Raw genomic sequence first — 10,752 nt, 5'->3', positions numbered from 1 at the left:
TGATGTGGCTAAATGAAAGGTTTTCATTGGTTTGTGGATTAGAGTTTAGATAAGCAATTCCACAACTATCTAGGATTTATATATATATATATATATATATATATATATATATATATATATATATATATATATATATATATATATATATATATATATATATATATATATATATATATATATATATATATATAGACCCATCGTCTAAGTTAGCAAGGTGCATTTTTTCACTTTAGACCAAAATACCATTTTTTTACTATTTTAATATAGTTTTAAGCCAAGGGTAGTTTAGTAAAACTGATTTGATGTTTTAACATGAATGTCTAAGTTAGCAAGGTGCAACTTTTCAAAGTTGAGTAACATATTTTCTTAAGTTGTCATTTTTTGATTTCCTATGTTGTTTATTTAGGTTGCATATATTTATAATTAAGTGGGTGTAAATTAGCAAATGAGTGCACCAACATTTAATAAACTTTACCTAAATAACCCTCAATTTTCTAGTGTAAAATAATTAAATGTCAAGCTTTTTTTGTCCAAAGTGAAAAGGTGCATCTTGTTAACTTAGACGTTCATGATTTTAGGTGGGTCTAATATATATATATTTGTGTGTGTGTGTGTGTGAAAGCTTTCAAATGAGAGTAGTGGCGGAACCAGAAAAAATGTAGTGGGTAGATCGAAAAATAGTCAATCTATTTTTAAATTGAATTTTTTGGTCCTCTATTTTTATATGTTACAATTTTGGTACCAATGATCTATATTTTTACTCTAAAAATTGTTATTTTTGGCCATTAAGGTGATTAATTGTCTCCAACATTGAATCTAAAGATGAAATATCAAATTTGGCCCAAAATTCAAATTTTTTTTGACATTAAAATTTGTTATTTTTACGGCAAAAGAGAAAAAAATTGAGATAGGACTAAAATTGCAACAAATGTGAAAATATGAGACTTAAAAAATTAAATATTGTTATGAACTATTTCTAGAGAATAACAAGAATATGGAAGAAGAGAAATGAATAGACTTATTCACAAGTGTGTTTTACATTGTAACAAAGAGGTCCTATTTATAGGACACATTTAGGGGACAAGAAAACCTACACAATAATGGACATTCATTACATATTATTATTCATAACACTCTCCCTTGAATGTTCATTAAGGATATGCCTCGTTAAAACCTTATTAGAGAAAAAACCATTAAAAAAAAAATCATAGTGAAGGAAAAAGAGTACAAATCATCCTTTATATGTGAACTGTCTCGTTAAAAACCTTACCAGGAAAACTCAGTGGGACAAAACCATGGTGAAGGGAAAAAGAGTGCAGAACATATATATTTATGTCTCATAAAAACTAGATCCTTCATGGATCATCATTATCAAGTGAGCCATCAAATACGTTAAAACACATATTTCACATAAATTGAGTATTTCATATGCTACTCAACTTAATTAATTACAAAGAAGTTTTTGAATTCACTTATGGTGAATATGCTTCTTGAAAATTAATGATAGACATTTATCAATATACTTGAATAAGAACTCAAACTCTAAATATTTTATTTCCATTATTTTTTTTTTCTCTTAAAAACTTATTCATATCGAATTATTTTCATCTGCAGATGAAATGGACTACGGGTCCAAAAACATTTCGCTTTGCAAAGCTACTTTAATGTGTCTATCTATTTAGTCAATAATTTCATTGTCTATAATCCTTAATAGACTTTAATTCATGATCCTCATTATTTTTTATCATATATAGCGCTATATTATATGAATAATCATTGTCAATGTTGATTTTCTTTCGGTTTCATCGTATTCTTTTCATGACATAATTTATCGAGATCTCTTTATTTTCATAAATTTCAGGTACCTGATAAGTTCTTTTGGAACTGCAAAATCTATTATGTCAAATGCTCTTTTGAAATTTTCATATCCTCACTTGGGTCATTTTTGTTTTTAACTCCTTATCTTATTTGAGGAATTTATCCTTGAAACCGATTTGCTTACCATGCTTCAAGCGTAGTTAAGAATCATTTGCAATATTAGATTGTCCAACAAAGACATTCATTTTTATTGGAGCATTAGCGGCTGTTGTTTGATTTCATAAACTTTGCAAATGAGTTATATTTTGAACTTCTGGTTCATATTGATTTCTAAGAGGATCAAAATAACAATTATTAATTTATACATTTCAATTGAACTTCTAGTTGATATTTTTAACGTGTTATGAACTATTTCTAGAGAATAACAAGAATATGGAAGAATAGAGAAGAAGAAGAGAAAGGAATAGACTTATTCACAAGTGTGTTTTACATTGTAACAAAGGGGTCCTATTTATAGGACACATTTAGGGGATAAGAAAACCTACACAATAATGGACATTCATTACATATTATTATTCATAACAAATATTAATTAAACATATTTTTTTATGTCATTTCATTTTATTTTATTTTTGTTTACAATGAGCTGAGGATCGAACTCAGGACCTATAATGTACTACCCAAACCCCTCCCCACTAGATCAAATCTAATGGTTTTATGTCATTTCATATTTATATATGATAGTTCAATTGCTAATTTTAACTAATATTTACACTAATACTTGAACTAATATGTGTACCAAATTACTTATAATTATCAATAATAAACTCTAAATTAATATTTAGATTAGTATTTGTACAAATATATATACCGGGTGACTTAAAATCTTTAATAATACATTTAAATTAATACTCTACATATAAAAAAAATTAATTTTTTTGGAGTGGGGTGGACCGTAGTCCACACCTGGTTCCGCTAATGAGTGAGAGGAATTTTATTACGAGAGGCGAGAGGAATGAAGATGAAAATAAATGATATTTATTTTACAACTAACACACATTAGTCTCTTCAGTCTTCACTGCCTTCATTCATCCCTCTCCGTGTCGCTCTCCTTACTGCTTCTTTGATTCTTTCTTTAACTGACTTGTCCACTTCTTGTGCAAGGCCATGTCGATCGAATCAGATCATGACTTTTGAAGATTAGAATATTTGGTTTTTGTTTCCAATTATTTAACCTAATTTTGAAGGAGTGAAATGTCAAATACCCCTAAAATTTAAAAGTTCGTCAAATACTCCTGCTGAAATTTGGAATAGACAAATTAAATACCCTCTAAAATTATATAATGTCAATCAAATTGTCATCTGTTTCGTTTACTCCGTTTATTTGGATGACGTAGTTATCATCTGCGTACGTGACACCTGCCAATGTGGCGCCACGTCACATGAGAAAAGATAATTGATCGATATACACGTCATAGGAGACTAATTGACTAACTTTTCTCTCCTATCTCTCTAACTCTATTTTTGAAATTAGCCGTGCAAATTTTAGTTAATTACCCCCCCCCCCCCCTTTGACGTGTATCCTGATCAATTACCCCTCTCATGTGACCGTGGTGTCACATGAGCGTATGTAGTTAACAATCACCTCATCAAAATAGACGGAGTAAACGGAGCAGGGGGCAATTTGATGTGTGTTGGTATGTTAAAAGTGCATCAAAAGTGTGCTGGTATGTTAAAAGTGTACTGATATGTTAAAATTGCATAAAAAATGTGCTGGTATGTTAATTAAAGTGTACTGATATGTTAAAAGTGTGCTGATATGTTAATCAAAAGTCATAGCTATCTTCTCAACTCACCAAAATCTTCACAATCTCTCTCACTCCCTCACCACCCTCAAAACCTTGATCGAAAATCTAGAATATTTCAAAGAAAACTTACTGCAATTCAATGTTCTTCACACACAACTCTCTGGTTGAAACCACCAGCAAAAACTCAGTAAGAAGGTTTTCTAACAAAACCACTTCTCCTTCTTCTTTATCTCATACTGACAACAGGGTTTCTTTGCAATCAAAATCAGTTAACAGTACCAGTTACAAGGTTATTAAGAAAAAGAAGCAGAATGAAAGTGAAACTAAAAATGTTGTGGAGAAGAAGAATAATAAGAAGAAGATTAAGGACACCCCACAAGTTAAATTGCAGTATTCTTTGAATATGTGTTCTAAAATAGGTGATTTAAAGGGAGCTTTATCCTTATATGATTCAGCAATTTCTCAAGATGTCAAATTGGCACAACGCCATTAACAAACAAATTGAAGATCCAAAAAATTAGGTTGAGATCTAATTAAAGTTTGTGAGATATTGTTACCTACCAATAACAATTGGAAGGGGTCATTGCAGGATTAATTTGTGAGATCATGCTCTTTTTTTTTGAAGAAATTTGTGAGATAATGCTTGATGATGAATTACTGCGTTCTGATGGAATTTCCAGATGTTGTAGGGGTGAAGTCAAATGATAAAAGGGTAAAGTTGGAAAAAAAATTGTTTGTAGGGGTAAAGGTATAAATGTTGGGGTAGGAAAAAAAATTCTTAAATAGGCTATATCAATCGATTCATAGATTGGGCTCGGAGACTCGTGCAAGAACGTAGTTACAAGTTCGAGGCACATAAAATAAGAGATGTTTTCTCTTTCGATCCCCATACTTTCTTTTATATCCCCTAAAATCTCATTTTGCCCTTTAAAATTGGAAGAAATTGGAACAAGAAAAATTGGTTTATACGAACCGAAAAATTAGACGTTCGGTTTATAGAAACCGAATAACTTTGGGATCGTCCTGAAGCTTCTTTCTCTCCCTTTCATCTTTCTCATCCAAGAAGCTTCTTGAATTTGCGTTCATGGCTGCGAGAAAAATTGTTTTGAAGCTTCTTTCTCTCCCTTTCATCTTTCTCATCCAAAAAGCTTCGGCAATTCGCATTTATGGTGGAAGAAGAATCGTTCTCATCTTTCGTGTCGTTCCTCTCACCACCGTGTGAAACCGAGAATCGTTCGAACTCACAATCACAACAACTCTCGCTCAACTAATTTAAAGGAGATGTGCATCAATTTCATCTCCCGGATCACTCATCACTGCCGCCGTCATTCCGTCGATTTCCGATATATCAGGGATGAGCAAAAGGTAAACTTCGGTTTGTAGAAACCGAAAAATACAAACTTCGATTTGTAGAAACCGAAAAACCATATCTCCATAGCAGATTTGTAATGTGATTCATACCAGATCGATCTCCATAGCATGGTTTGGGTTTCTGTTGTTGCCTGCATAATGTCCTTTGCATACTCGTCAATTGGACTGGGACTCGGCTTAGCGACAGTCATATGCCTACTCTTCACTCAATTTCTGTCAATTTGAGATTATGCTTATTTGTTTGCTTCAAGCCCCTCGATAAGTTTTTGTCGTTCGGTCACTTTATTGCACGAATATAAATTGTCATAAATCAAGAACTATATCTATTCAATTGGTTGGTATGCTACTATATTGATGCAGAAAGTGGAAGATTTATGGCAAGTATGACAGGAAGAGAAGTAATACATGGGAAAAGGTAAACATCGGTTTGTAGAAACCGGAAAATACAAACTTCGGTTTGTAGAAACCGAAGTACCCCTAAGGGCAAAAACGTCAGATAGGGGGTATAAAAGAAAGGCGGGGTCAGAAGAGAAATCATCAAAATAAGATAGAATACACTATGCAATCTATGAAACATTAGAAAAAACTCCTTTAACAATCTTGTGATTTGAGAACTTTCTCATCTATGGTTGTTCATCCGCCGGATATTATTTGGAAAATCGGGATATTCATCGTTACTGGTTGCGTTCGTGGAGCAATATGAAAATGTTGCAACTACTTTGACTAAGTTGTCATTGACCATAAAATCTAATTCGTGCATAGATAGATGTTATGATCAATCTCAATAGGTATCTCTCCATAACATCTAATCCGTGCATAAATAGATGTTCTTTCTCCTCTATATATGATTGATAAATTATAAAGAGCAAAAAAAAAAATTAGTTGAGAAGCTTATCGAAGGGAGGAGTGGAAGCTGCTCTGCCAATGCCCTGGCCAAGAGACGACTTATATCTACATCCATCCTAAGAAAAAGCCAGTGAAAGCTCTCTTCTAGGCCCACAACAGACTCAATAGCTGCAATGGGTGAATGACACGTGACAATTGCAAATTTCAATGGGTGAGATTAAAAATCTCTTCTTCTCAGATTTCATTCAACAGCCATCACCATGCCAAAGCTTCACCGCCGCTGTGTTTATATTCTTGGGGATCTTCTTTCTCTCAAATTCACTAGTTAGATCCGCAATTTCTTCCTAAATTTTTGGATTTGCGATTATCTTTTTATAGAAATAATCTTCGATGAAATATAGAGACGACGACATTCAAAGAACAACGGGTTTAGTTACGAACCCAGAAGCTTCAAGAGAAGCTATAAACCCTAGGGTGGAAGTTGAAAGAAGAAATGGATTCATCTGCCACATGTGTTGTTGTGTAGATATGAAATTGATTCGTCTGCCACAAATTTTTGAAAAGCTTGATTCACAAATTTCAAATTGATTCGTCTGCCACATGTGTTATTGTAATGTTTTGAAAAAAATATTTCATGTTTTCATTAAGGGTCTTTGCAAAGAGACGCAGAAGAAATTGATTACAGCAATTGATTGCCATGGATTTAAATCATAACTTATCATACTAATTTCAGGGAAGATAATCCTCTTAAGAGTCTCACATCGGTTGAGAGATGGCCTGACTAAGTGTTTATATACTAGAGGCAATCCTCACCTTACAAGCCGGTTTTGTAAGGATGAGTTAGGCTTAATACTCATTTCTAAGATGGTATCAGAACTTCTCCACGATCCGTTGGGCCACCTTTGTAAGGATGAGTTAGGCCTAATACTCATTTCTAAGAAATCCCAAATGTTGAACCCTAAAACTAAAAAACTGGAAAAATTGAAAAATTCAAAATAACTATATGAAGGATGCAAGAAGGTGTCGCGGCGCGAAAAATAACCTCGAGTGTGGACACTCGAGAAAGAAACAGAGTCGCCACCGAATTTTATTTATCCCAAAGAAGGGAAAGGAAAATATCGAGAAAACCTTGAGGGGTAGAGAAATGGGTTCGGGAGTTGGTTATGCGAGGGGAAGGTATTAGCACCCCTCACATCCGTTGTACTCAACGGGAACCTTTTAGAGGGAAATTTTTGTTTGCTTTAATGGTTTTTTTAATTATGCTTGATTACTCGTTTCTTGCTTCATCGATGGAAAAAGTTTTTTTATTTATTACTATTATTACGGATATGGGGAAAAATGTTTTGTTTTTTATTATTGTGCCCGACAAGATGTTGAATTCTGCTCCTACGTATTCCCAGGTGCAATGGGAAAATCAGGGTTTCGTAGTTCAGGGTAAAAAATGTTTGTGGGTTGGTTGCTTTTAGACGCATGACGTCTAAGTCGCATTCTCGTAGTTAAACGCTGCTTGTATGCTCGCACTTCGGAGGCTTAAGCGTGGTTTGTATTACGGAGAATGTCGCATTCTCGTATTTAAACGCTACTTGTATGCTCGCACGGCGGAGGCTTAAGCGTTGTTTGTGTTACGGAGAAAGGACAAAAACGTCACCCGTTTTGTGAAAAGGGTTTTACTTTTACTGCGCGCGTGGGCAGAGAAAAGGTTTGAGTGTGTTGTGTTGATTTTAGGAGATTTAATGAAAACGTCCGAGAATGAGGATAATCCGAGTCACGAGCCATACGTCAGGGCCTCAAATTATCCGGGGAAGAAAGCCATACGTCAGACTAACCCCTTTTCACTCTAATTATGCTTAAGTTCTTTTATTTGATTTAAGAAAATCAAAAGGAAAGATAAAGCGGATGATGAAGTGTTTTAATGTTTTTTAGCGTTGGGGAATGAGAATGATTCAAGTCACGAGCCATACGTCAGGGTCTCGAATCATTCGGGGAGAGAAAGCCATACGTCAGACTAACCATTTTTCATTCCATTTATTTTAATTGTGGGGTTTTTCAAGAGATAAGCAGTTATTTAAATAGGCACTTATTTAAATAAGCACTTAAAAATGGACAAAAACGCCACTGGGGGTGCAAGAATAAGTTCTGGGGGTGAAGCAATAGCAATCTGCAACACCAGGCCCAGCCCAATCTCTAATTAGTCCAAACAAAAAATAAGCAGAAAAAATAATCCAGTGTGGCATGAGAACAGAGGCGCACAGTAGGCGTCATGGATCTGAGCCTTTTGATTAAATCATGTGGCTGTGATTTAAAAATCACATAACAGATCTCAGCCCTTGGATCTATCTAACAGTCACGTTTTAAAATAAAATGAACCACTCACGGGATGACACGTGGTCATCCCTAACCTCCTTCTTCTTCCTCTTCGCGAAGAACAGGTATAGAGCGGCCATGGAAGAGCTTGTTGAAGCTCGCGGCCAAACAACAACTTCGTCAAAACATCATCAAAAATTATAAATGAGTATACGATTTTGCTCGGTTTTTCGCGTAGATCACGAATATAAACCTAGATTTTTCAAAAGATGTTTATATCTCAAAAAAAGTTCGAAACTTTAAAACCCCAAAAATTTGAAAATCTACATTTGTGCGATTTAGACAAAATGAAAGGTTGGAAAAGATTCAGTAGGTACTCATGAGTAGAAAACGTTTAGAAACCTACTTGCTTTGTGCTTTGTTTCGGTGGGTTAACTCTCACTCTTTTATTGGCTATTTTTGAACCTTGTGTAAGCTTTTGTTGATGGTTTTTCTTCGTTTTTCTTGTGGTTTCAAGCTTAGGGAGGTGTTTGGAGTGATTTGGGTGAAGAAAATTGAAGTTTGAGGGTGGTTTGAATGGATTTCGAAAAATGGAAGAAAGTGATGAAAATGTGAGATTTTTGATCGTTTTTTCTTCTCTCTCCCTCTGATTTTTCACCTCTCTTCCTTGTTTCAATTCTGCTGGATCAATTTATAGGCAAATTTAGGGTTTCTTTATCCATTGGATTGAAGTGTTTGAATTGGATTGAGTGTGAGAATTGAATTTGGTGAGAAAAGGTGAAGAAAGTATGGTGAGGTGAAGGAAAAAGCTGAAACAGGGGAGGGGGGAGCGTGCTGCTGTTGCTGCTGTTGTTGCTTCTTTTTTTGTCATTTTCTGTTTGACTTTTTCTATTTTTTTTGTTTTGAAATAATAATAATAATAATAATAATAATAATAAAATAAAAATAAAAATAAAAAAGGGGGTGGGGGACGCCAGCAACAGCTTTTGCTGTTGTTGTGTTATATTTTTTTTTAATAATAATAAAGAACATATTTTTGGATTTTTTTAATAAATTAATGGAATGTGGGAATAATGAAGAAAAAATAAAAATGAGATGGATAGTGTGTATTTGAAATGGGTAGGACAAAATTAGGGTATGACAGCTGCCCCTATTTAATTATCTTGGACCCATGAATGTGTATGACATTTGTCTTCATATTCTTGAGGTGCAAGGTAATTAAATATAAATGCCCTAATTTTGCTCCACGGAGAAAAAAAATGAATTTGATGATGAGATCCACTTCCCTGGAAAAGCCGGATACTCAAGGTAGAGATGATTCTGATTTTATTCAGTCGCCTACACTGAAGGTCAATCCTTGGTTTGATCTTATTCAGCCGCCCTCACTGAAGGTCGATCTTTGAAAGTAATTTTATCCAGCCGCCCACACTGAAGGTCAATCTTCTTTTGATCTTATTCAGCCGCCCACACTGAAGGTCAATCTTTGAAAATGATCTTATCCAGCCGCCCACACTGAAGGTCAATCCCTTTTGATCTTATTCAGCCGCCCACACTGAAGGTCAATCTTCTTTTGAATTTGTTCGCCACTTCACTTTGTAAGTTTCGAAACCTAACACTTGTTCTCCACTTTGCTTTGAAAGCTTTTGAAATACCGGATACTCCGCTTCGAGAGCTTTGCAAATAAGGTGATCTTGAGATCCCACCGGGGGTAAGATAATCTTGTTCAACCATTTTTGCCGAAGGTTGATCCTTACTGATGAGGTGATGCTCTTCTAGGAGATTCTGCTGGGGATGTGCTTTTAAGATGTCCTGTCTAAGGATTCTTCAAAAGATTCGCTGGGGAGAAAGCTGAACATCTTTCAATTCAGACTTGCTGGGGAAAAGGTAACTCTACCTTGCTCGAGATTGAAGGCTGAAGGTTACACTCTGTGGAGAGAAACCTTTGAATCTGCTGCATGAATATCTTGGATGATGCAATGATTGTTTATGCATGTCTTAATGCCTAAAGATGCAAAGCTAATGCAAATGAATTTGTTGATTCATGATATGCATGATATGTCTTTGTTTGTTGGGCATATTGTTGATGCATGAATGCATGAAGTGGAATGCATGACTAGTGCATATGATGATTGTTGGGACGAGTAGAAATTGATTTTTTTACGAACGGGTGCTAATGACAATTGGGCTTAAATGTGGCCAATGGTGATTAGGCTGCAAAGTGGGTGCTAATGACAATTGGGCTTAAACAGGTGCCAATGGTGATTAGGCTGCGAAGTGGGTGCTAATGACAATTGGGCTTAAACATGTGCCAATGGTGATTAGGCTGCAAAGTGGGTGCAAATGACAATTGGGCTTAAACATGTGCCAATGGTGATTAGGCTGTGAAGTAGGTGCTAATGACAATTGGGCTTAAACATTGCCAACAGTGATTAGGCTGCAAAGTGGGTGCTAATGACAATTGGGCTTAAACATGTGCCAATGGTGATTAGGCTGTGAAGTAGGTGCTAATGACAATTGGGCTTAAACATTGCCAACAGTGATTAGGCTGCGGGTGGTGCCAAGCGAGGTTGGGCTTTGAGGGTGTGCCAATAACGATTGGACTTTT

The sequence above is a fragment of the Trifolium pratense genome, linkage group LG3 (assembly GCF_020283565.1).
Source record: "Trifolium pratense cultivar HEN17-A07 linkage group LG3, ARS_RC_1.1, whole genome shotgun sequence".
Lineage (NCBI taxonomy): Eukaryota > Viridiplantae > Streptophyta > Magnoliopsida > Fabales > Fabaceae > Trifolium > Trifolium pratense.
Note: the sequence above shows the minus strand (reverse complement) of the source record.